The following is a 27,647-nucleotide window of genomic DNA, read 5'->3' as shown; positions in this document are numbered from 1 at the left end:
AGAACTTATGGCAGTAGTTCACCAACCCGAGGAACGACTTCAGTTGCGACACATTTTCTGGTGCTGGAGCCTTGACTCAATCTTGTCCGGCGACTTATGCAACCCTTCCTCATCAATCATGTGGCCACAATACGAGATTTGTCTCTTGAAGAACTCGCATTTGGGACAGTTGGCTCGTAGCCCATATTCCTGCAACCTCATGAGCACCTGTTCCAGGTTGGCAAGGTGTTCATTGTCATTTTCGCCCGTAACCAGGATGTTGTCCAAATAACACTGGGTCCCCGGGATCCCTTGCAGGACTTGTTCCATTGCCCTCTGCCACATAGCCGGGGCCGATGCCACCCCAAATACCAGTCGATTGTACTGGTAAAGGCCTTTGTGAGTGTTTATCGTGAGGTATTTCCTAGATGCTTCTTCCACCTCCATTTGTAGATACGCTTGAGCCAGGTCAATCTTTGTAAAATGTTTCCCTCCAGATAGTGAGGCGAAAATATCTTCTATCCGCGGAAGCGGATACTGTACTGTGTGCAGGACTGGGTTCACAGTCACCTTGAAGTCCCCACAGATGCGAACCTTCCTTGGCTCCCCAGGCGTGCTGCTCAATGCTTTCTTCATTACAGGAACGATGGGTGTGGCCCACTCGCTCCAGTCCACCTTAGACAGCACCCCCGAACGCTCCAGACTCTCCAGTTCAGCTTCCACAGCTGGGCGTATCGCGTATGGCACCGGTCTGGCCTTGAAACATTTTGGGGTTGCGTTATCCTCAATCTTTATGGTTGCCTTTACTCCTTTTAGAGTCCCAAGTCCTTGTTGGAACATCTCTTCCGCGTCAGATAGAATTTGTGACAGACGTCCAGGTGCGACGTCATCATCTTTTTTGTCAGTCACAGTTAGTGCCAGAATGGAATGCCAATCCAATTGTAGTCTTCGGATCCATTCACGTCCCAATAATGGTGGTCCTCCATCTCGTAGTATATACATGTATAGTTTCTGTGTTTCCTTTCCGTTATATTCAACTGGCACCCTTAATTTTCCTCTGGGGTAGACCTTTTGCCCCGTGTATGTCTTCAATACAATGGATGTGTCCTTTAAGGGTATGTGTGAGAATAGCCGCTCATAGTCTCGTCGATTCATGACAGTTAGGGCTGATCCTGTGTCCAATTCCATCTTCGCTGGGGACCCTGCTATCATGAGGGTGACCCAAATGGTTCGGTGATCTTCTTTTGCGATCACGTTGTGTAACTTTAAACAACTTAGTCGCCTGCTCCCGGAGTCCTTATCACTCTCCTGATCTTCTGAACTACTATCTGTCAGTTTCTTTACTTTCCTGTACTGTTCTTTAGTAGTTCTTGTCGTGTTGGTCTTCTTTCCCGACCTGCAGACTCTTGCTATATGTCCCATTTTCCCGCATTACCTGCATATTTTGTCTTTAAACCAGCAGTCCTTCTGCTCATGGGTTGTTCTGCCGCAGCGGTAGCACTTTTCGGCTCCATACGCCATTTCGTTAGCGCTGTATTCTTGTGGTTTCTGTTGTATTTCCGCAGCTCCCCGTGCTGCTGCTTCGTAGGATACTGCCACGCTGAAAGCCTGTTCTAGCATCAGGTCCTTTTTTGAAAGTAGTCGTTTCTGGGTTCCTTCACTCTGGAGCCGGCAGACAAACTTATCCCGTAAGGTGTCTGCCAGTCCTGCTCCGAACTGGCAGTGCTTCGATAACTTGCGTAGTTCCGTAAGATAGTCAGCATTGCTCTCATCTTTGTGCTGGTTTCTTTTATGGAACTTGAATCTTTCTACTATCAGCAGTGGTGTAGGGCTTAGATGTTCCTGTAAGATATGAACAATCTCCTCAAAACTTTTCTCCATTGGTTTAGCTGGGGTAATTAAATTCCGCAATAGGCCGTACGTACTCGCACCCATCAGATTTAATAATACCGACGCCCTCTTTCCATCAGCCACCTCATTTGCCTTGCAGTACACTTCAATTCTTTCCACATACGTGGTCCAGTCTTCTACCTCGTTGTCGAAAGCAGTGATACTGCCACTTTTCGGCATCTTGGGCGATTTAAAATGGCACCTCCCACGCTTTTGCTTCTTCCCCAATGGAATAAAATGGCGCCTCTCACGCTTTTGCTTCTTCCCCTTACTGCCACGCTGCTCCTAGCGTTCTACGGGGTAATGGCGGCGACCCGCAGCTTCGGCGCATCTCGCTTTCCTTCCCCCCCGTTTAGTTTCTCTCCGCTGTCCTGTTCTCGAGCACCGACCGCGCCCTGTGTGCTCCACCCTCTCTCTCGTTTTCTTTTCCCGGCGACACTGCGCGGCCCGATTTGTAGAGCCGCTCGATCGAGCTTGAGCCCGCCGCAGTCCGGAAGGGTCAGCGTGCTACCTGCTACCAGCACGATTCGCTGGGACCACAGTCTCTCCCGCAATTCTCCAAACACCGATGGATTCTTTGGGCGGTTGCCCTCGGTCGACGCCCGTTGCTCAGACTACAACCTTCCAGGACCTTCCTTTCAGGCGAGATCCCTGTGAGTTGATGCCACACTGCAGGTGAGTTCGAACTTACTCGTCGCCACTGTAAAGTCCGCGCCTCAATAATACACGGACTTCGGGAGAACAGTTTAACAGGTACTTTACTGAACAAGAGGCAGCTTGAAACTGAAACTACAGAAGCCTGCTGGGGCCTTTTATACAGGGGTGGTCACTGCCGGAAATTAGAATTCTATTTTCTGGTTATATATATATATGTATATGTATATAGACACACCCCGTGTTCAATGTGTTGCCATCGTCACAGCACCAGATAGATGAAAGGACTTGTGTGAAGTACTCGGCTCGAGTGGTGCTCTAGAACTACCATCTGTCCAAAGCATCCATTTTGATCTTGGTCTGGAGAGACTAACCATTTCATGTATACATTTTCAACAATACCAGGGGAGGCATCCATTTTAGCAGTGGAGGCTGCTGACTTCTTTCTCCTCCATTGGGCTTTTGTTGTTGACAGGCTTTGGATACAATTTCAACCGGTGGATCTAAACTCAACTTTAAACAAATCCAAACATTCTCCCCAACAACACAGCTATCATTTTTTATGAAGCTTTTAACGGGCTTTTCTTTTTGTTCCTGTACTTCTATTACCTGATAAGCAGACACATTCCACACTTAAAGTTAGCAACCATAAAACAAATTAATTTCTCTGTTTATAGCTCCTATAATTTAGAAAGTCAACAGCCAGTTTGCCAGCACAACAACCCTGTAAATTAGCAGAAAATATCCCACTATAAAAATACACACAGAGGCCTCGCCTCTCCCTAACCTCCACCAGCCCTACAACCCTCTGAGATCTCTGTGCTCTTCCAATTCTGGCTGTTTGAGCATCGGCTATTTGAATCGCTCCACCATTGGTGACCATGCCTTCAGCTGCCAAGGCTCTAAGCTCTGGAAATTTCCTCCCTAAACCTCTCCATCTCTCTTCCTCTCTTTCCTGCTTTAAGACGCTCCATAAAACCTACCTCTTTGACCAAGCTTTTGGTCACTTGCCCTAATTTCTCCTTATGTGGCTCAGTGTCAAATTATGTTTGATAACGCTCCTGTGAAGCACTTTGGGACATTTTATTATGTTAAAGGAACTATAAAAATGCAAGTTGTTGTTGCTGCAGAGACTGCAGAGGAATTCAAGATTTATTTTTCACTGGTGAATACTGACGTCTACTGGTTCATCCAAACCTGCTGCAACAGCCATTGAAATACTAAACCAGCAAGCAAACACGTCAAATTCTGCACAAAAAAAATTGCATTTCTACAGCGCCTTTCGCGACCTCAGGACATCCCAAAGCGCTTTACAGCCAATGAAGTACTTTTGACATGTAGGCCTAGAAATTGGGTATAGCCCCGCTTGGGGCGTTAGACTTGGCGCTGCGCAAAGTTTTGCACTAGGTGCAATTTAGCGCCACCTAGCGCGATATTGGGTCGTAGCGCCCCTAAGGTGATTGCGGCGCTAAATCAGGTGTTGCACGGTAGACTTAGGGCGCTAACATGGCGGCGCTACTCAATATCGTGGCGGCCGGTTGCAGCGCAGGTGCAGTCAATCATCGATGATCACGAGAGAGTCAGGAGCCGGCCAGCTCTTAAAGGGGTGGGTCCAGAAGGATCAGCAGCCACACTCTGCGCCCTGCAGAACTGAATTTCGGCGCTGTGTTTTGTTCTGCGCTTAAAACTTTGAGGATGGAGAGGGCAAGGCAAAGAGCAGAGCGCTTCACGGAGGATGCATTGGTTGCATTGGTAGGCGGAGTGGAGCGCCGTCGAGCGGTCCTGTACGCGGACAATGGCAGGAGGCCTAGTCTGCAGGATTACCGCAGAGCATGGAGGGACATCACTCAGTGGGTCAACTCCAGCAGCCTGGTGGTCAGAACTCCATTGTAGTGCCGCAAGAAATTCAACGACCTCACTCGGGTCGTCAGGGTGAGTGATTTTTTGCCAGTCCTATTCATGCCTTCATCTGCACCTGACTTTATGGCCAACGGGTGCGCCATGCCCCAGTGGCCATCTGCGAGCACGCACCCATGGCCCTTTCTGGGAACACACTTGTACAGACAGAAGATGCCATGATGCCAGGGCTAATCCACCAAGGGGGGCATGACATGACAGATGACGCCATGATGTCTCATCATTTCCTGTCCTTTCTCTTGCAGTACAAGCTGGCAAGGAACCGGCGACAACAGATCCAGACCGGGGGAGGACCTCCAAACCTCCAGAACCTGACGGACCTGGAGGAGCGAGTGCACCAGATTGTTGGCGGCCGCCTGACTGGTCCTGTCACCACTGGAGCATCCGACCCCATTGTGCACGGCGATGGTAAGCTTATGACCTTTTTGATCTGTGTCCTTCCGCTTGTGACCCCCCACCGACATGCTTTTTCACAGTGGACCCATGTCATAGCATTGCACCAATCTTGCATCCCTTGCTGTCAACCTCTCCTCTCGCTAAAGCCACTCTTCAACCTCCCTGCTTTCAGATGCAGCATCACCAGATCGGGAGCAGGGCCCTCAAGCTGCCAGTCCCACTGAGTCCGGAGGCGACCAGCTGGAGGAAGCCGGACCTTCCGTGCCAGCCTCAGGGGAGGCACGGCAGCTGCAGAGTGGGGATAGATCTTCCCTGGAGGGGAGCGGGGGGGGAGGGGGGTGCCTCTGATGAGGAGCCAGCTCCAGGAACCAGCGGGCTGCACCAACGCAGGGGGGGAAAGGGAAGTTCGGGGGTCGTCTCCCCGGAGGCCGAGTCAGGCCACCATGACTGCTGCACAGAGCGCAGAGGAGGTTCGGGCCCTAGCTGAAATGAGCGCCCAGGCTCGGCTCAGGCACAATGAGCTGATCGCTGCAGTGGCAAGGCTGCCTGAAGCCATTGACACAATGGCAGGGAGTCTCCAGGACTTCGGTGCAGCACAGGAAAGGAGTGCGCAGGCCTTCTCCGCTGCACAGGAAAGGAGTGCGCAGGCCTTCTCCGCTGCACAGGAAAGGAGTGCGCAGGCCTTCTCCGCTGCACAGGAAAGGAGTGCGCAGGCCTTCTCCGCTGCACAGGAAAGGCGTGTCCAGGGCTTCTCCGAAGCACTGGAAAGGACTGTCCAGGGCTTCATTGAAGCACTGGCACCTGCCACGCAGTCACTCGCTGGCCTCATGCAGGCACAGATTGAGGCCACGCGAGCACTGACTGCTGCCACCGTTGAAGGATCAGGTAGGATTACCCGGGGCCCTTGCAGCACCACAGCAGGGCATCAATCTGTGGGCCAGCCGATTGGGGCGCATGCTGCGCTGCTGCCCCGTCAGAGTGCCAGTGTGTCGCATGCCCATGGAGCAAGTGTCTGCTCTCAGGATGTCAGCATTCCTGATGCCATCACTGGCACGTCACCACTGCAGCTGCCACCACCTGCAGGGCAGACTGCATCCGCCCATGAGCAGTTGGAGCAGTCAGCCCCCGGGCCCTCCAAGCCCAGAGGTCGTCCAGCCCGTCCCTCAGGGGCTTCTGCGCTTTCGTCCACTCAGCAGGCCTCCCCCAGCCTTGATGCAGCCACTGGGGTCCAATTACGGAGGAGCTGCAGGGAGGGAAGGGGGCGTTCCAGAATGAGAAGTCAAAGCCCATCAAGGGGTCAAAAGTAGAGGGAGCCTCGTTGACGGCGAGGTTGAACATTTCAAGGCCCTCTACAGCTCTTGTGAATGATGGGGATGTGTTGGTTAATGTCACGGGTTTGGCAGACATTAAAGTTGTATTTCCTTGCTGATGTGTTAAATCTTTAGTTATGTGTTTTGCCGTTACTTTTGTGTTAAATCCTTAGTTATGTGTTAAGCCGTAACTGAAGTGTTATTTTGTTAGTTTTGCTTTCTGTTGCAATTGCTTTATGAAGTTGGAAGGCTCCACTTTTTTGAAAATAAAGAATTTTTTTTATTTACACTGTATATCTAAACTATTTACACTTAATCTGTCCTTCATAGGCTTTGGGTGAACCGGACAGTCCTCTCCCAAACACACCAAGCAATCCATCAGTGGGGCCTAGAAACGAGTCGTTATGAGCCTCTGATGAACGGCCCTTCCAGTTTCGGCAATCCTCCCATCTTCCTCCTCCTCCTCCTCCGCTGGGCCTTCAAGCTCGGCTGGCATTGGCTGGGTGCATTGGATGGCGAGGTTGTGGAGCATGCAGCAGACAACGACGATGTGGGCGACTCGCTCCGGTGAGTACTGCAGGGCACCCCCCGAATGGTCGAGACATCGGAACCGCTGCTTCAGCACGCCGATTGTGTGCTCCACAGTGTTCCGTGTCGCCTGATGACTGGAGTTGTAGTTCTCCTCTGCCTGGGTGCTGGGTGAACGTAGCGGGGTCATAAGCCATGGGCACAGGGGATAGCCCTGGTCTCCGAGAAGCCAGCCTCGTGGGTGAGCTGGGGCCTCGAAAAGGTCTGCCACTGTGGTCTGACGCAGGATGAAAGCGTCGTGGCTGCTGCCAGGGAATTGTGCGTTAACCGCGAGGATCAGCAGCCGGTGGTCACACACCAGCTGTACATTAAGGGAGTGGAACCCCTTGCGGTTGCGGTAATCCTCGGGATTGTTCACAGGCGCCCGCAAAGCCACGTGCGTACAGTCAATGGTGCCCTGCACCATGGGAAAGCCAACTATTGCCGCGAAGCCTTCTGCACACTCCTGCTGCTTCTCCGGTGTGAAAGGGAATGAAATAAATTGCCACCTCCTGTTATATAGGGCATCTGTAACTTGGCGGATGCAGCAATGCACCGCAAACTGGGAAATGTTAGCTATGTCCCCAGTCGCGGCCTGAAAGGAGCCGCTGGCAAAGAAATTGAGGGCAACAGTAACCTTTACAGGCACCAACAGAGATGTCCTGCACCGTATGCGCGGCAGAAGATCATCCTGAAGCAGCTGGCACAGCTCAGTCACCACCTCCTTATGGAATCGCAGCCTTCTGACACACTGCTCCTCCGACATGTTGTGGTAGGAGGACTGCTGTCTGAAAACCCTCGCTACGTAAGGTCTGGTGTGGTGACGTCTGTTGGCCCTCCTCCGTCTGGCCACTCCTGGCCCTCTCTCCCTCCGTCTCTATGCCCTCTCAAGATGTTCTAGCAGCAGGTTGTTCCCTTCCAGAGCAGCCCCCATAATAAGAGTGATGAAGGTAAAGGTTGTAAGCTCTTACCAGCAGCTAGGTAATGTTCACAGGGCTAAAGGTCCTCTGGCACCGCTGGTTGAATGGCAATAAGGCTCTAGCACTGCAGCTGCTCAACTCTATCAAACCAGCCAACAAGTTGCGTTCACAAAAGGGCTGACGTTTTCAGACCAGTGGTGTCCCCTTTAAACAGCGCCCCCCTACTCCGAGAGTTCCTGGGGAACGTTCCAGTGAGCTGTCACTATTAGCGCCAGGCGCAACAGAGGCGGGCGCCACCCAATTTCCGGTCCGGGGCACTAAAAAGGCGTTGCACCATGGAATGACGTCAGGATCAGCCTGCGCCCGCGAGCATGCGCTAAGATTTTGCGCCGGCGCAAAATGCATGGTCAATATGGGGTGAGGCGCTAGGTTCCCTGCGACCGCACAGAAATTGGCTATCGTCCCAGTTTTCGGCCTCTTTAGGCGATAATCGGTGGCGCTAACAACCCAATTTCTCCCCCGTAGTCACTGTTGTAATATAGGAGACGCTGCAAACAATTATGCACAGCAAGCTCCCATAAACAGCAATGTGATAATGATTTGATAATCTGTTTTTAGTGATGTTGATTGAGGGATAAATATTGGCCAGCACAACTGGGATAACTCACCAGCTCTTCTTCAAAATAGTGCCAAGGGATCTTTTATGTCCACAGCAGACGGCCCCGGTTTAACATCTCATCCAAAAGACAGCACCTCGGACAGTGTAGCACTCCCTCAGTACTGCACTGGAGTGTCAGCCTAGATTTTTGTGCTCAAGTCTCTGGAGTGGGACTTAAACCCACAAACTTCTGACTCAGGCGAGGGTGCTACCAACTGAGCCACAGCTGACAAAACACAAACTAATAACCACAAAGTTTAAAATATGAATTGAATCCTGTATATACATACACTGGCAATGTTTAAACTTTCGTTATTATGTAAAATAAATTAATTAGTTACCATGAAACACTTTGAAGAATTATTTTTTAGTGTTATGTGGCTCAGGAGAGAGTCCAGAGTCACTGTGAGAGTAGAACCGAAGGTAGGAGACTATCACAGTGCTAACCAGTCCAATTATTTCATATTGACTACATCAAGCATCCCAGTACAGGGTTATTTTGAACAATGGCTGGTGACTGCAACCTCCAAAACAAATTTCCCACAGCAGCATTGTGACATTTATAACTTCAATACTCTCTGTCCGTGTAATGCATCAAACCTCGGACCAGTTATCAAGATTGAGGTGTTTCTGTGCTGTGGATTCCTGTCTTCTGGTGATTGGAAGGGAAAGCATCAAACAATTCACCTGGCAGCTATAAATTTGACTGGAATTAACCCCATAACAGATGAGTTCATTGTGATTAAATAACAACATGCAAGATAAAGATACTACCACCAGCAAACATAGTGCTTGTGGGTATTTTGTCAGTGACAGCTACCACACAATCTGGGGATACATTACTTCTCAGCTGCAGGTAAACACAGGTCACCATTTGGTGAGCATGTCCTACCCATTGCTAGGAAGCTGACAGAGTTGCACAAAAAGTTGTATATTCAAAGCCAGCAGCTGTGAACAGTTAAAAATCCTGCCTGGTATCTGATAATATACTCCAGTAACTGCACATTCATACTCATTAACTTTAGAAAATGGCTTACTGATCACTGACATTCTCTTATGTCACAAGAAAGAACAGGAGTTATTTTTCTAAACTAAGCACTGAGCACAGCTTAAATAACACCAAGAGTAAAGGTTCGATATATTTGGGTTCTGATGAAGGCAAATTTTGACTTGTCTCTTCTCTCTACAGATGCTGAGTCCGACTTGCTGAATGTTTCTGGCATTTTCAGTTTTTGTTTTGGATTTTCAGCATCTTCAGTATTTCAAAAAATAAAATTGACATATTGGATATATAGCAGAAAAGGAATAATAAATAGGACAGATTTCTTTTTCTTTGTACCATATAAGCCACATGGAGTAACAGCGCTGTGTTATATAATGCAATTAGATCAGAAACTTTTTGTTGCACACCTACCGTGCAAGTCATCCATAAGATCGGTTATGCATCCTCATGAAGCGATTTAAATGGCTCGACTTCCTGTTAATTACAAGAGTTTATAATAACTGTGAATTTAGTCAAAAAGAAGTTCATTAAGATGTATATTTTCAGAACACAAATGAAAATTACAGGACAAGCAATTATTATTAACACTAGGAAGGGGAAGGGGATAGTTCTGTATTTCCCAACCATTAGGTTTTGGTTTCCTTGTAGTTCCAGGAACGGTTTGTGAGAAATTTGCATTTGATGAACAATTATTATTCCGAATACAAGAATGCCATTTATAATGCCTTTCAATTCAGAAGGTCTCCGGTGTGAGGAATCGTAGCTTTGACTTCTTATAGAACAATGGATCCCAAAATACTACCTACACATTAGATATAAATTTGGACTCACGTGCTCCAGTCAATGCCATCAGTTCGCATGACAGAATTAGCACAAATATTGCATTTAATGGTTAAATAAAGGTTTGAACTTGAATGGAGTGGGAGTTATTGGGACACCATTTTTATTTTACAACTCTATATATTATCTCGATGGATTTTAACAGTTTGCACAATGGAATGAGAATCAGTCACCTGAAACACATTTAATAATTGATCTTAACTAACTGCATAGAGCCAGAAATGGGAAGTGGTTCCAAGAAGAGGGAGAACAGCAGAAATTCAAAGAATGGCCAGCAAATCTATTTTGAGAAAAGTTTGCATTTTGTGTAGGAAGTTAATAGTTAACATTATATATTTTTACAAAAGAAGAATCTAACTTTCAAAACAATGTTCAAAAAAATGTAACCAGTGTATTGAGCAGTCAGTATAACTAGCTCCGGTTTAGCAGAGAGAAAATGAGATTCTTAACAAATTATTCAAAAAAGCATACATGAGAGAGATTTGGAAATGTCCTACATGAAACCCACCTTCTGACCGCTATCCATAAAGGTCAAGGGGGAAAAATTCCGTTTTTTGCGCCTCCCGTTAGCGCCTTAAGAGAGCAATAATGGGGCGCAAAGCAACTAGTGCCCGTACGCGGCGATGTTTGCGCCGCTCGCAAAATTAACTAGACATTTTGCGGCGGCGCTAAACACTACCGCCACGATCGCCTGCGCCGGCAGATCGTGTTGTCAGTCAAGTGCGCAATGCCCCGGTAGCGTCCCGGACCAGATATTGAGTGGTGCCCCCTGCCTGCCGCTAGCAACGACAGGTTGAGGGGAGCGTTTTGCAGTCAGGAAGAGACTGGGGGAGCGCTATTTAAAGGCGACCGCTTCCTGCCTTTTTTTGTTGGTGACATTTTTGCACCACGCATTCTGAGAGAGAGAGAGAGAGAGACTTCTGGAGAGATTCAACGCTGTGTGAAGGAGTTTTGAGTACCGAGCAGCACTTTTCAGGTTCATTTTGATTTGCCCTTCCTTGTATCTATTTAGAAGAGACTGTGGGGGCTGCACTCTGAGCTCTTTCCCTGGGTCTCTTCATTGTTCTTTCCAGTAGATTTGATGTACAGGTCTCTCCAGATCGTGATTCAAGGCTGCAATGAGCAGGATGCGGATGGAGTGCAAAATCAACCCTCCCCTTTAAGATAAAAACAAAAAAATGCTGGAGAAACTCAGCAGGTCAAGCAGCATCTGTGAAGAGAGAAACAGAGTTAACGTTTCAGGTCGATGACCTTTCATCAGACCTCCCCTTTAAGAACTGGCCGGGGCCAGTGTGTCAATGTTCCATTGCTGACTGACATCACATGAGCTTCGCCAGCGCTCTGAGGTAGCGCCTCGCTCCTCGGCCTTTGCGCCTTAAGACAGGTGTGAAGCATCTGATTTAGCACTCCAATCACCTCCAGGGGCGATAAAAGCCAAGTTTGCCGTCGGAGGCGATAATTAGCGCCAGGCGCTAAACTTTGCGCACGGCCGCTAATGGCGCCCCAAACGGGGCGATACTGAATTTTCCCCCCCAAGTCGCTACACTGGAATTGGGAATATACAAAGGATTTGTACAATTAAAAGATTTGTGTGAGCTTAATAGGTAAATATATCACGTGAACTGTCTGGCAAAATAGCTGAACAACGTTTAGTTTTACAAATGGCAAAAGCAACAATTTTTGCAAATTCGCAAGTGAGGAAGAACATTCAACCCCATCTTAGCTCATTTGTCTAGAAAAACCTAGCAGTAACTCGAACATTATACTTTAACTTTCCCTATGCTCAGCTTCAGGACTATACTGAAATGTTGTAATTGTCTAGTCTTACACAACATGTCGGGTTGTTAGTAAGAATGTCCATGATTGCAGCAAAATCACAAAAATACATAGCATGTGCTTGGAGGAGGGGAGAGCAACGTCCCACCTGTATTTAATAATTTTGCCTAGTCTAGAATAATTTAAACCTAGCTCATTGTTTTCCCTTTTACAATTTGAAAAGAATTATTTTAAAAAACATCATTTATCCCCCGTCTGCAGTGTGAAGAGAGAAACATCCCAACACTGCTGCTGTGACTCTTGTTGCCTAATGCCTTGCATACTATTCGGGACATAAGAACAGGAGTGGGTCATTTAGCCAATCGAGCCTATTCCACAATTCAATTAGATCATAACTGATCTGTATCTTAACTGTATCTACCGCCTTGGTTCCGTAACCCTTAATACCCTAGCCTAATGGTAATTTATCAATCTCAGTTTTGAATTTTTTAATTGACCTAGCCTCAACAGCTTTTTTGGGGAAGAGAGTTCCATATTTCTACCACCCTTTGTGTGTTTCCTGACATCATGCCTGAATGGCCTAGCTCTAATTTTAAGATTATTCCTCCTCATTCTGGACTCCCACACCAGCGGAAATAGTTTCTCTCTATGTTTCTTTAACCATCTTAAACACCTCAATTAGATCACACTTTCATCTTCCATGTTTAAGGGAATACAAGCCTAGTCTATGCAACATGTCCTCATAATTTAACTCCGTTAGCCCTGGTATCATTCTGGTGAATCTGCGCTGCTCCTCCTCCAAGGCCAATATATCCTCCCTGAGGTGCGGTGCCCAGAACTGAATGCACTACTCCAGATGAGGTCCAACCAGAGCTTTATATAACTGTAACTATTGACCGGAGGACCTTGGGTTGTGAAAAATTGAATTCCCACTGACCCAATGACTGGTATGATGCTACTTGGCTGGAGGTTAATAGTGTCTACTGCTTGCAGCATGCCCGTTCTCTCAAGTGATTCTGTACAGTGGGCGCTGAAATCTGATCAAACGTGTGAACAGCACGAGACTGAAGGGGACAACTTGGAACAGATAACATAGGAGGGGAAAAGGGGAGCAGAGTCTATTTTTCGGTTAAAAAAAACAATGGCCTTGGACATATGGCGAAATTGAAAGTCAGAGAGGTAAAGAAGGTAAAAATAAACATCATCAGGTGATAAAGAGAGAAAAATAAAGCAGATTTTTTTGTGGTCAACTTCTAAATGAGAAATAGAAAATCTGAAGCAAAGCACAAGAAGAGTCAGACACAATGGGGTAGAGTTTCCGCTTTGGGTGCAAGCGGCAATCCGGGCACAAATTGCGCTAGTTTTCTGAATTGAATTTTTTGCACAAGTTTCTGCTCAAACTCATTTCCATATCGCCGAACATAAAATCTTCCGTGAACCAGCGTAATCAGGCAGCGTTTTAGAACGCAATTGTTTTATTTTTCTTGCATTGAAAAATACACTGTGATATATTTAAGAGTGGTAACCTGGTGCTGTTTTATTAATACAGCTGAAAACGGGGTTATCACAAAAAGTAAGCATTAGAGTGTCTAGTCCACTACCCGTGAGTAGCCCGATTTTAATAAGTGAAAGGGGCTTTAAAAAAAACTATACAGATCCATTTACTAGTTTCATTGGTGTACAGTAGTCAATTAAATATTTTTTAATATTTAAAAGCTTTTAAAAGGTGCTATTAGTGTTTTTGCGCCTAAAAAAAAACTTAATTTTAAGAGCGTCCTCAAAAGTCCACAATTGGGTGCAATTAGTGGAAACTCGTCATGCTGATTAATTCGGTCGAAGGACGTGGCCAGTTTTGTGGGCGGGCTGGCTTCCTGCCCGATGTTTTTTAAACCAGCGCAAAAGAAACTCTATTTGCGCTGAACATAATTTGCACTTGAAATTTCTCAATCTTTTGCACTTGTTTGGCTATTTTTGGGTGAATTGCGCTGAAAATACCAGTGCCACCTAGTGGAAACTCCTAGCCTATGACCCAGAATTTCCGTAAAAGGCAAGTTACTTCAAAATTTGCGCCACTTTCTGTGCCAAGCTGGCCAACTGGTACTTATGCCAAAGCTTCCTGAGAATTTCATTTGCAGATGCCAAAATGTAAAAACCGGTGTAAACAAGCAGAAATCAGTGTAAACAATCAGGACCCAATGAAAGTGTGGAAGCTGGGCCATATTCCTTCTTTACATCCCTCTTCATTTATGAAAATTAAAGTTTGAAGTCATCAAACCATCATTTGTACACATTAGGCATATCATGTTTAAGAACATGCAATCGTGGAAACTTTTCAATTTTTAATGTCATTCTTTAATGGCGTAAAAAAGCATTAAATATCTCATCGCATTTCACAAACGGACAACATTTAAAATTTACTTTTCTATTGATACACAATGTAAGTAAAGTTAACTTCCTATCCCAGGCCTCCTTCCGCTACCAACCCTCCTATATTCTCAGTGGCCTCAAATGTCGCCTTCTCTTCTGAAGTGCCAGCACTCCCTCCAGTGGCCTCAATAGGAACATTTACTCAATGTCTGGCTGATTCTTGCATCTGCTTGTAGATATCTGCAGTCCTTCAATGTCCACCTGCCGTAGGAGAGTGCTTGTATTTTATATATTGTACTGTGGAGGAGCCACAAGAGACTCAGTGTACTTTAGTATAATCCCCTTAATTGTATTATAGTGCAGCCGGGGACTGCACCTTTAAACTGATTGTTACCTTTACAGTGTGTGTTTGCCTTTATCCTGCGTGGTGACGTCATGACGCCGATCACGTGACCGCCAGTGGCGCAAAGAACGCGGGGACGTCATGACGTCAGCTTAGAGAACTTTCCAGCAGTCTTCGACTACCTGGCATCTTGAACGAACCTGTTTTGATTTCCTCCTTGTAACATCCAGCAAACTTCGTTGTTATTAAATTCCAGTCTTTTAATCCATCAAGTTGAGCTGAATTATTTAGTTAGGAACCTCCGTTCCTACAGTACCTAGATTTTCCAGGTCTTTTCCTCTGTGGGACTAAAAGTGTTTTGTTCAGAAAAGTTTCTTTATGCATTTGAGGATATTTTCAATTAGAAAGTTACCCTTCCATAGACCTAGGCCTAGAAATTCAGTTGGCGCCGCGCCAGGGCTTTAGTGCCGGAAAGTTAGCGCCGGCGCTAAGTCCCCCTGCGCGCGCCAAAAATTCAGTAGCGCCGCGCCCAAACGGCTGCCGGCGCTACTGAAGGGTGTTTGCACCTGAAAATGGGCGCTACCTGCCGCATTGCGGCGCTATTCCGGCGCTGTGGCGCCCGATGCGGTGCGGCAGGCTCGGGAAGTGCAGGCCTCCTCCTTCAGTTAAGGAGGAGCTGCCTGCACCCGCCCGCTGACCGGTAAAATCTTCACAAAAATGAGCCCGGCACCTCGGGGAAGTGCCGGGCTCGCAGCCCAGAAGCATCTGTTCCTCGGGGGGGGGGTGGAGGAGTCCGGGGAGGGAGGTGCGGGCAGGCGGCCAGCGGGAAAGCGGCCGGCCGCCGCGCGACCTTAATGCGCCGGCGCAAACTCCTGTAAGACTCGGTTGCCAGAGTCTTAGTTGCGGCTGCCACGGGCGAGGCGGCCGCAACTCAATTTCGGCGCTGGGGCCCGTCACCACGGCAACCGGGACGCTGCGCACACCGATGACGTCATCGGTGCCGGCGCAGCGCAACCGGTCTACCGCCGATGGTAGGGCCCCAGGGAATTTCTGAACCGGCTGTAAGTCCAGCGCAATGACCTCTAGCGCCGCAAAATGGGCGCAAAGCCCACTCAATTTCTAGGCCCTAATCTTGCAACGGTTCGGTTTGGGGTCCCTACATTTTACTCAACAATGGTATTACATACTACCTACTTAATCTGGTGTTAAATCCGCACACATACGATTATAAAAAGGCATGTTTGCAATAGGTAATATAAATATAGTTGACAAAATCATAAGCGATAGATAACACAAGAGTAAATGACATTGAACGAATATAAAGGTCTCAAAATACCAATGTTATTTCAGTATGTGAGCAGTATGACAACTCAGAAATGAGCTATTCCTGCTTTAGCTGCAGTGAAATCTTGTATAATATCGGAGTAATCGCATGGTGCTTACAGTTCAGAAGAATTGAATTTTATCTTCTTCTCCCACCTCAGCCATGACTGCGGGAGGGTGAGTGGGGTAGGTGAGAAGATGAGCACTGAGGTCGGAGCACACTGCAGGCTGCTGTGAGTCCCCTGGATTACGACTCTTATTATCACTCACTCACTGGCTCGCACTCATTCTCCCGCGCTCACTGACTGACACACACTCTCTCATGTTCACTCACTCGCTGACATACTTACTCATTCACTCACACAATCAAACTGTCTCACTCATTCAGTTACTCTTGTATTCAGTCACTCTTACTCAGTAACTCACTCTCTCACTCAGTCTTTTACGATAACTATCGGAAGCCAAACATAGCCAAATGGAATCAGTTGCAATCAACTTTAGTTTTCAGAAATGCCAAGTTGCAGATTTTAAAGTACAGTAATATAATATAGTGCTAGTGGATCTCCCGTGATGTTGCTCAATGGTAGTCTGGTGGCTGGCACATAGCTGTGAATGTTTAGCTGCCAATATGGTCTGTCCCTTTCAGGCCACTGCTCAAGAACTTCCCATTTTGAAATGGTCTAAATAGGCAAATAGAGTCATAGAGTTATACAGCACGGATAGAGGCCCTTCGGCCCATCGTGTCCGCGCCGGCCATCAAGCCCTGTCTAATCTAATCCCATATTCCAGCATTTGGTCCGTAGCCTTGTATGCTATGGCATTTCAAGTGCTCATCCAAATGCTTCTTGAATGTTGTGAGGGTTCCAGCCTCCACAACCCTTTCAGGCAGTGAGTTCCAGACTCCAACCACCCTCTGGGTGAAAAAGTTATTTCTCAAATCCCCTCTAAACCTCCCGCCCTTTACCTTGAATCTATGCCCCCTAGTTATTGACCCTTCTACTAAGGGAAAAAGCTCCTTAGTATCCATCCTATCTATGCCCCTCATAATTTTGTACACCTCAATCATGTCCCCCCTCAGCCTCCTCTGCTCCAAGGAAAACAAACCCAATCTGCCCAGTCTCTCTTCATAGCTGAAGTGCTCCAGCCCTGGTAACATCCTGGTGAATCTCCTCTGCACCCTCTCCAAAGCTATCACATCCTTCCTGTAGTGTGGCGACCAGAACTGCACACAGTATTCCAGCTGTGGCCTAACCAGTGTTTTATACAGCTCCATCATAACCTCCTTGCTCTTATATTCTATGCCTCGGCTAATGAAGGCAAGTATCCCATATGCCTTTTTTACCACCTTATCCACCTGTTCCGCCGCCTTCAGGGATCTGTGTACTTGCACACCCAGATCCCTCTGACCCTCCGTCTTGCCTAGGGTCTTACCATTCATTGTGTATTCCCTTGCCTTGTTAGTCCCCCCAAAGTGCATCACCTCGCACTTTTCCGGGTTAAATTCCATTTGCCACTGTTCCGCCCATCTGACCAACCCATCGATATCATCCTGCAGACTGAGACTACCCTCCTCGCTATTTACCACCCTACCAATTTTTGTATCATCCGCGAACTTACTGATCATACCTTTTACATTCATATCCAAGTCATTAATGTAGACCACAAACAGCAAGGGACCCAGCACCGATCCCTGTGGTACCCCACTGGCCACAGGCTTCCAGTCACAAAAACAACCTTCGACCATCACCCTCTGCCTTCTGCCACTAAGCCAGTTTTGTATCCAATGTGCCAAGGCACCCTGGATTCCATGGGCTCTTACCTTCTTGACCAGTCTCCTGTGTGGGACTTTATCGAAGGCCTTACTGAAATCCATGTATACCACATCCACTGCGTTACCCTCATCCACGCACCTAGTCACCCCCTCAAAAAATGCAATCAAATTAGTCAGACATGATCTTCCCTTGACAAAGCCATGTTGACTATCCCTGATTAATCCTTGCCTCTCCAAGTGGAGACTAATTTTGTCCCTCAGAATTTTTTCCAATAATTTTCCTACCACTGATGTTAGGCTCACTGGCCTGTAGTTCCCCGGTTTTTCCCTACTCCCCTTCTTGAATAATGGTACTACATTAGCGGTTCTCCAGTCCTCTGGCACATCCCCTGTGGCCAGAGAGGTTCTGAATATATGTGTTAGAGCCCCCGCAATCTCTTCCTTTGCCTCACACAGCAGCCTGGGATACATTTCGTCCGGGCCTGGGGATTTATCCATTTTTAGGCCTGCTAAAACCGCCAATACCTCCTCCCTCTCGATGTTAATGTGTTCGAGCATATCACAGTCCCCCCGCCCTATTTCTATGTCTACATCGTCCCTCTCCATAGTGAAAACAGATGCAAAAAATTCATTTAGAACCCCTCCTACATCTTCCGGCTCCACACACAGATTGCCACTTTTGTCCCTAATGGGCCCTATTTTTTTCCTAGTTATCCTCTTACCCTTAATATACTTATAAAACATCTTAGAATTTTCCTTTATTTTGCTCGCCAGTGTTATTTCATGGCCCCTCCTTGATCTCCTAATTTCTTTTTTAAGTATCCCCCTGCACTTTTTGTACTCCTCTAGGGCTTCCTCCATCTTTAGCCTTTTGTATCTGCCAAAAGCCCTCCTTTTTTTTCTAATCCATTCTCGTATATCCCCTGACATCCAAGGTTCCCTGTGGTTTTTGGAACCACCCTTGACCTTTACGGGAACATGTTGCCATTGTATGATCTCAATCTCCCTTCTGAAAGCCTCCCATTGCTCCGATGCGGATTTTCCTACAAGTAGCTGATCCCAGTCCATTTTGGCCAGATCCTGCCTTATCCTATTAAAATCGGCCTTCCCCCAATTTAGAACCTTTATTTCCGGCCCATCCCTGTCCTTTTCCATGACCACCTTAAATCTCACCATATTATGGTCACTGTCACCAAAGTGCTCACCTACTAGCACTTCTTCCACTTGGCCGGCCACATTCCCTAGAATTAGGTCCAGTACCGCCCCCTCTCTTGTAGGACCTTCTACATGCTGGCTCAAAAAGCTCTCCTGGATGCACTTTAAGAATTCTACACCCGCTGTGCCTTTCACACTCTGACTATCCCAGTTAATATTGGGGAAGTTGAAATCCCCCATTATTATTACCCTATTATTTGCACATTTCTCTGAGATTTGCCTACATATCTGTTCCTCTATCTCCCCCTGACTGTTTGGAGGCCTATAGTACACTCCCAGCAAAGTGCTTGCCCCCTTTTTGTTTTTAAGCTCCACCCATATGGCCTCATTAGAGGAACCTGCTAATATGTCATCCCTCCTTACTGCAGTAATTGACTCCTTAATTAATATTGCGACACACCCTCCTCTTATACCTCCCCCTCTGTCTCGCCTGAAGATTCTGTACCCCGGAATATTGAGCTGCCAGTCTTGCCCCTCCCTCAACCATGTCTCCGTGATAGCAACAATATCATACTCCCATGTGTTTATCAACACCTTCAGTTCATCCACCTTATTTGCAAGACTCCTTGCATTAAAATAGATGCCATCCAGCCTTGCCCTTGTATATTTGCCCTGTCTACCAAGCTGACTTGTTTTTTTCTCTATAATTGGCAGCACATCACCCCCTATTTCAGCTCCCCTCTGTATCCCATCCCCCTGCCAAGTTAGTTTAAACCCCCAACAGTGCTAGCAAACCTCCCCGCAAGGATATTTGTCCCGCTCTGGTTCAGGTGCAACCCGTCCGACTTGTACAAGTCCCACCTTTCCCAGAAGCAGGCCCAGTGATCCAGGAAACTAAAACCCTCCCTCCTGCACCAACTCTTTAGCCACGCATTCATCTGTTCTATCCTCCTATTCCTATACTCACTAGCACGTGGCACTGGGAGTAATCCAGAGATTACAACCTTTGAGGTCCTGTTTTTTAATCTGCTACCTAGCTCCCTAAATTCTTGATGCAGGACCTCATCCCCCTTCCTACCTATGTCGTTGGTCCCAATGTGGACCACGACCTCTGCCTGCTCCCCCTCCCCCTTAAGAATGCCCTGTAGCCGCTCAGTGACATCCATGACCCTGGCCCCAGGGAGGCAACAAACCATCCTGGAGTCACGTTTGCGGCCACAGAAACGCCTATCTGTTCCCCTTACGATAGAACCCCCTACCACTATTGCTCTCCCACTCTTTTTCCTCCCTTTCTGAGCAGCAGAAGCGTCCCTGGTGCCAGGAAGCTGGCTGCTGCTGCCTTCCCCTGGTGAGTCATCCTCCTCAACAGTATCCAACTTGGTGTACCTGTTTGAAAGGGGAATGTCCGCAGGTAATGGTAGCTGTTTGTAAACTCCAGAGGTTAGGCAGAGGACAATTTCATTTGTAAATTTCAGGCTCCTGTTCAATGACTCCATTGTTTTTAAAAACTAGATTGTGTTGTATCCATAACAAAATGTGACACTTAGAAGTGTGGCACTAGACATAAGACCTTTACATATGTTCTACTAGGTCCTCCATAGCATTGTACTCATATTTTCTTGGCCATATCCTATCGAATCCCAGACCTTTCCTCCTTTAGCTTAACTAACTTCTCTAATACATTTGTTTTACTTATTATTGGAGTGGGCCTTTGGCGTAGCGGTAGGATCCCCGCTGCTGGGCCAGAAGGCGTAGGGTTTCGAACCCCGCTCCAGACAATCCCAGCAAGTGGAGTCGGAGCTCCGGCTCTAAATTCTGGGTTGACATCCAGCGGGATACTTGCGTCCGTGGGTGTGGGTGGCCGCCCCCCGCCCCCCCCCCCCCGGGAGCCTGTAAAACCCTCCCGCCATAGGACTAACCACCCTAATGGCTGGTACGAAGATGGTTACGGTCACGGAAGGAGCATTAACGTGGCCAGAAATCCTTCCACCACTTCATACAGTTCCCCAAAGGGAACAGTGTGAAGACACGTACAACTTCGACTTATTATTATATGAAGTCTGAGATCTGCTTGATTTTCCTTTGCATGGTCTATGCAGCCAATTCTTATAGATTTTTTTTTCAAGTTGGTGCTCCTAAACAACTGCCTCACCAGTTGAGCAGAACTTAAATGCTCTTGACCAGAAGTTAAGCATGGTCAGGCAATAAAAATAAGGATTAAAGACTTCAAAGAAACAGAAGAACTTGCATGTAGCTAAGACATGAGAAATGGTCAATGGTGAAGAGGAGACGTAGTTGTAAATTGGAAAAAACGTGCATGAGGTTCTCAAGATCAGAATGAAAGCAGGAAGCAGCACCGACACAGCCCAAGGAAAACAGTGAAAAAATAGGATAAGTAGACAAAAGGGACACAGGAAGACTGTAGATATAGGTCTCAACTCAAAACAGAAAATGTTGGCACAGTACTGTGGGTCCACCAGTCCCAAAAAAAGAAAAAGGAGATGAAGATATTCCCCCTACCGACCAGACTGAATCCATAGCAACCATTACTGGACTCAAATATTCTTCCTTATGTCAGTCAAACTTGCTCAGTGTCCAAGAATTTAGATGTTTTACTTGTGGTAATATTTTATCCCAGGGAAATTCAGCCACATTCAGATGTTGTTTAAATCAAGTACTCTGCAATGAGTTGCTCATCTCCTGACCCCTGAAAGCCTTTTCACCATCTCCAAGGAGAATGACTGAATACTCGCCAGATTTTTACTCAACAAATCCCCATCACAGCCCAAAAGTATGCATATTTGCTGGAGGGAGGGAAGTAATGTTATATTAGTACATCCATCATAATATTTACAATATTTGAGGTTTTTGTCTGGGGTGGCTTTACTGAGTGCAGAGCGTTGAGTATTATTAATGTTAACAATAGATTTTCCCTCTCCTTTTCACACTGGGGTAATAAAACTTCTTATTGACACTAAAATTAGAGCTGCATGAAATTCAAAGGAAAATCATGTATGGTAACTCTGGCAAGCAATACAAAAGGTTCCATACAATGTTTTAAGTGTTGTTTTAAAACAATACTCAGGATTAGGAAAAGCCCATTAGCTCCAAACAGCATTGACATTTCTTTCTCAATAAAGATGCAAAATACATTAAAATGGCAAAGAAAGCTTTCTGAATGACTCTCTACAGCCGATCAAGATTACAAGATTTGTCATGATTTTTGTAGTCTATGTAACTTTAAGAGAGAACTACTTTTACAGCTCCTGTATACTGTAGTACCGGCAGTGACCACACCTGTATATAAGCCTTGCGCATACCTCTGTACTGTCAGTCTTTAGACAACCCTTCTCCAGTAAACACCTGTTGATTGTTAAGTTACAGCCTCCGGGTAGTTATTGGAAAACATCATACTTTAAGAATCACGGATTCAACAGTGGCGACGAGGTCGATTCGAATCTACCTGCAACTCTGCATTTCCCTTCAAGGATTCGCTCCGGGAGGGCGGTGGAAGAAAGTCGAGGCCAGAAGCACGGGCGTCGACCACGAGCAACCGCCCAGTCATTCGGCAGAGAGTGAACATCGCAGGGGAGGCTGTTGAGAGCCGGGCTTGGTTCCCCAGCCACGACGATCCAGCAACAGACTGCCAACGGGTACAGCGCAGACCCTTCCCGGAGAGCGGCGGCTGGAGCCGACCAACAGCAGAGAAAAAGCCGAGCAGCGTCGACGGGGTAAGAGAGAGGGTGAAGCGCACAGGGCGCAGCCGGGGGTTGAAAACCGAGCGGCGTCAAGGAAAAACAAAACAGAGAGAGAGAGGGTAAAGCAGCAGCCGGGTTCAGGACCGAGCGATGGCAATGGCAAAGGCGCACAGGAGAACGCGCAGAGCACAGCCAGGGCTCAAGGGCTGAACCGCGTCCGCAGGGAGAAGGGAGAGCGCGGGAGACGCCATTGAGCCGCGGAGAAGAAGGCAGAGCGCGGGAGACGCCATTTTAGAAGCCGCACCGGAGAAGAAGGGCGAGCGCGGGAAGAAAGGAAAGCGCGGGAGACGCCATTTTGTGCCAGCGGAGAAGAAGGGAGAGCACGGGAGATGCCAATTTAGACAGTTAAATCACACCCAGGGATGCCGAAGAGTGTCACTGCATTCGACAATGAAGTCGAAGGTTGGGCGACATATGTGGAACGCATTGAGGTGTACTGCAGGGCGAATGAAGTGCCAGATGCTAGGAAAGCACTGGTTTTGTTAAATTCCATGGGTGCAAAAACTTATGGCTTACTGCGAAACCTAATAACCCCAGAGAAGCCCGTGCATAAGAATTTCAAAAGCATAGTAGAAATCCTACAGGACCACTTAAACCCCACACCGCTGCTGATAGCAGAAAGATTTAAGTTCCACAAAAGGAACCAGCATAAAGATGAAAGTAATGCTGAGTACTTAACGGAACTGCGCAAGCTATCGAAACACTGCTAGTTTGGAGTGGGACTAGCAGATACGTTAAGGGACAAGTTTGTGTGTGGGCTTCAAAGTGAAGGAACCCAGAAACGGCTTCTATCAGAAAAGGATCTTACGCTGGACAAGGCTTTCAGCATGGCAGTATCACACGAAGCAGCCGCATGGGGCGCTGCAGAGATACAACGGAGACCGCAAGAATATGGCACCAATGAAATGTCATATGGAGCAGGGAAGTGTTATCGCTGCGGCAGAACAACACACGACCAGAAGGATTGTTGGTTCAAGGACCAAGTGTGCAGACAGTGTGGAAAATCAGGACACATAGCAAGAGTCTGCAGGTCAGGGAAGAAAACCAACAGCAAGAAATCTCCACAGGAGAAGTACAAAAAGGTACATAAGGTGATGGACAGTAGTTCAGACGAACAGAAAAGTGATACAGACTCCGGAAGCAAGGAGCTGGGTTGTCTGAAACTACATAAGGTAACCAAAATGGAGGATCACCAGACTATCTGGGTCACACTCAAGATAGACGGAGTCCAAGTGAAAACGGAATTGGACACTGGATCAGCCCTAACAGTCATAAACCAAAGGGACTACAAGCGGCTATTTTCACATATACCCTTGAAAGCTACAGAGATTGTCTTGAAGACGTACATGGGGCAAAAAGTCTACCCCAAAGGAAAAATAAGGGTGAAAGTGATATATAAAGGCCAGGAAATACCTAAAATGGACCCATATGTATTGCCAGATGGAGGACCACCACTACTAGGACGTGAATGGATCCGGAAGATACAATTAGATTGGCATTCCATACAGGCACTGAAGGTTGAGGCCAAAAAGGATGACGACGTCACACCTGGACGACTGTCAAAAATGCTAACTGACGCACAAGAAGTGTTCCAGGAGGGACTCGGAACACTAAAAGGCATAACAGCAACGATTAAAATAGAGGAAAATGCAAGCCCAAATTTTTTTTAAGGCCAGACCGGTGCTTTAGACGATCCGACCAGCCGTCGAAGCAGAGCTGGAAGGGTTGGAACGTTCAGGAGTACTGTCCAAAGTAGGGAGGACTGGAGGTAGATAAACAATGGCAAACATTTAAAGATAGAATGACAAAATTGCAAAAATTGTTTATACCAATCTGGCATAAAAGGAAATCTAAAAAGGTGACTCAACCGTGGATAACAGGGGAAATTAGAGACAGCATAAAATCCAAAGATAGGGCGTATAAAATAGCCAAAAAAAGCGCCAGAGCGGAAGATTGGGAACAGTTTAAGATAGAGCAAAGGAGGGCAAAGGGCATGATCAAGAGGGGCAAAATAGCTTACGAAAACAAGCTGGCGGAAAATATAAAAACTAACTCCAAAAGCTTTTATAAATATATCAAAAGGAAAAGACTGGTGAAAACCAAAGTTGGTCCATTGCAGTCAGATACGGGGGAATATATAATGGGAAATAAGGAAATGGCAGATCAACTAAATGCATACTTTGGGTCAGTCTTTACGAAGGAAGACACAAAAAACCTCCCTGGGATATCGGGAAAAATAGGGACATTGGCAAAGGAGGAACTGACGCAAATCAATATCTCTAAGGATATGGTGTTAAGGAAGCTAAAGGGATTGAAGGTGGACAAATCCCCAGGGCCTGATAACATGCATCCTAGGGTACTGAAGGAGGTGGCCCTAGAGATAGCGGATGCACTAAGGATGATTTTTCAGAATTCATTAGACTCGGGAACAGTGCCGATGGATTGGAGGGTAGCTAACGTTACCCCACTATTCAAAAAGGGGGGTAGGGAAAAAGCAGGTAATTACAGACCTGTAAGCCTTACATCAGTTGTGGGCAAAATGCTGGAGTCCATCATTAAGGATGAAATAGCGGAGCACTTAGCAAATGGGGACAGGATAGGACAGAGTCAACATGGATTTACAAAGGGTAAATCGTGCTTGACTAATCTATTGGAATTTTTTGAGGGAGTAACTGGTAGAATAGATGGGGGAGAGCCAGTAGATGTGGTGTACCTGGACTTCCAAAAGGCCTTCGATAAGGTCCCACATAAAAGATTAGCATGGAAAATTGAGGCTCATGGGATAAAGGGGAAAGTTTTGGCGTGGATAGGGAACTGGCTGTCAGATAGAAAACAGAGAGTTGGAATAAACGGCTCATTTTCTGAATGGCAGGCAGTAACAAGTGGGGTACCACAGGGATCTGTCCTGGGCCCCCAGCTGTTCACAATTTACATTAATGACCTGGATCAGGGAGTCGGATGCAGCATTTCCAAATTTGCAGACGACACTAAACTAGGAGGGGGGGTGGGCTCAGAGGAAGAGACCAGGAAGCTCCAGAGCGATTTGGACAGACTGGGCGATTGGGCGGATAAATGGCAGATGCACTATAATGTGGACAAGTGCGAAGTTATCCACCTTGGGTGCAGGAACGGGAGGGCAAATTATTATTTAAATGGCAATAGATTGGGAGAGGGGGAAGTACAGAGAGACCTGGGTGTTCTTGTACACCAGTCACTGAAGGCGAGCATGCAGGTGCAACAGGCGGTCAAGAAGGCAAACGGTATGCTGGCCTTCATAGCAAAAGGGTTAGAATACAGGAACAGGGATACCTTGCTGCAGCTGTACAGGGCACTGGTGAGACCACACCTCGAGTACTGTGTACAGTTTTGGTCGCCTCATCTGAGGAAGGATGTTCTTGCCATGGAGGGGGTGCAGCGGCGATTCACCAGGCTGATACCAGGAATGGCGGGAATGACCTATGAGGAGAGACTATGTAGTTTAGGGATGTACACACTGGAGTTTAGAAGATTGAGAGGGGACCTCATAGAAGTGTATAAAATTCTGACAGGTCTAGACAGACTGGATGCAGAAGGAATGTTTCCCTTGGCGGGTGAGAACAGAACTAGAGGACATAATTTAAGGATAAGGGCTAAACCATTTAGGACAGAGATGAGGGGGAATTTCTTCACTCAGAGAGTGGTGAACCTGTGGAACTCATTGCCACAGAGGGCAGTGTACGCCAGCTCATTAAATATATTTAAGAGGGAATTAGATATATTTCTACGGGCAAAAGGGGTTAAGGGTTACGGAGAGAAGGCGGGGACGGGATACTGAATTAAAGGATCAGCCATGATCTCATCGAATGGCGGAGCAGGCACGAAGGGCCGAATGGCCTACTCCTGCTCCTATCTTCTATGTATCTATGTATCTATGTAGACTGGAGCGAGTCGGCTACACCCATCGTTCCTGTAATGAAGAGGTCGTTGAGTAATACGCCTGGGGAACCAAAGGAGGTTTTGGGGATTTTAAGGTGACAGTGAACCCAGTCCTTCACACGGTACAATATCCGCTTCCACGGATTGAGGATATTTTCACCTCGCTATCTGGAGGTAAACACTTCACCAAAATTGATCTGGCCCAGGCGTACTTGCAAATGGAGGTAGAAGAAGCCTCGAAACAGTACCTCACGATCAACACTCATAAAGGTCTCTACCAATACAGCCGGCTGGTGTTCGGGGTAGCATCGGCTCCGGCTATTTGGCAAAGGGCAATGGAACAAGTCCTGCAAGGGATTCCAGGGACCCAGTGTTATTTGGATGACATCCTGGTCACGGGCAAAAATGACAGTGATCACCTCGCCAACCTGGAGAAGGTGCTCACTAGTTTAAAGGAATATGGGCTACGAGCTAATCGCCACAAGTGCGAGTTTTTCCAGAAGCAGATCTCGTATTGTGGCCATGTTATTGATAAAGAGGGGTTACATAAGTCCCCTGAAAAGATTGAGGCAGTAGTCAAGGCTCCAGCACCGGAAAATGTGTCACAACTGAGGTCGTTCCTCGGGCTGGTAAACTACTACCATAAGTTCTTACCAAATTTGTCTACATTATTACACCCACTGAACACCCTACTGCGCACGGGGGTACCATGGAAGTGGAATGACGAATGTAAACGAGCTTTCCAGAAGTGCAAAGAATTGATCACATCAAAAGAGGTGTTGACCCATTTCAACCCAGCACTACCAATTCGGTTGGCATGTGATGCATCACCCTATGGTATTGGAGCGGTGCTGTCGCACAAATTCCCAGACGGGTTGGAGAGGCCAGTTGCCTTTGCGTCTCGGTCACTAACCTCAGCCGAGCGCAACTACGCCCAGATTGACAGGGAGGCCCTCAGCCTAGTATGGGGAGTAAAAAAATTCAACCACTATCTGCATGGGCAGAAGTTCACCTTGCTGACTGACCACCAACCACTTGTCTCCATCTTTAATCCAAAGAAGGGCGTTCCGGTGATGACTGCACAACGGTTACAAAGATGGTCCCT

This window comes from Somniosus microcephalus, unplaced genomic scaffold, assembly GCF_052327205.1.
Source record: "Somniosus microcephalus isolate GS21.2 unplaced genomic scaffold, FLI_Smic_1.0 scaffold105, whole genome shotgun sequence".
Classification (NCBI taxonomy): Eukaryota; Metazoa; Chordata; class Chondrichthyes; order Squaliformes; family Somniosidae; genus Somniosus; species Somniosus microcephalus.
Note: the sequence above shows the minus strand (reverse complement) of the source record.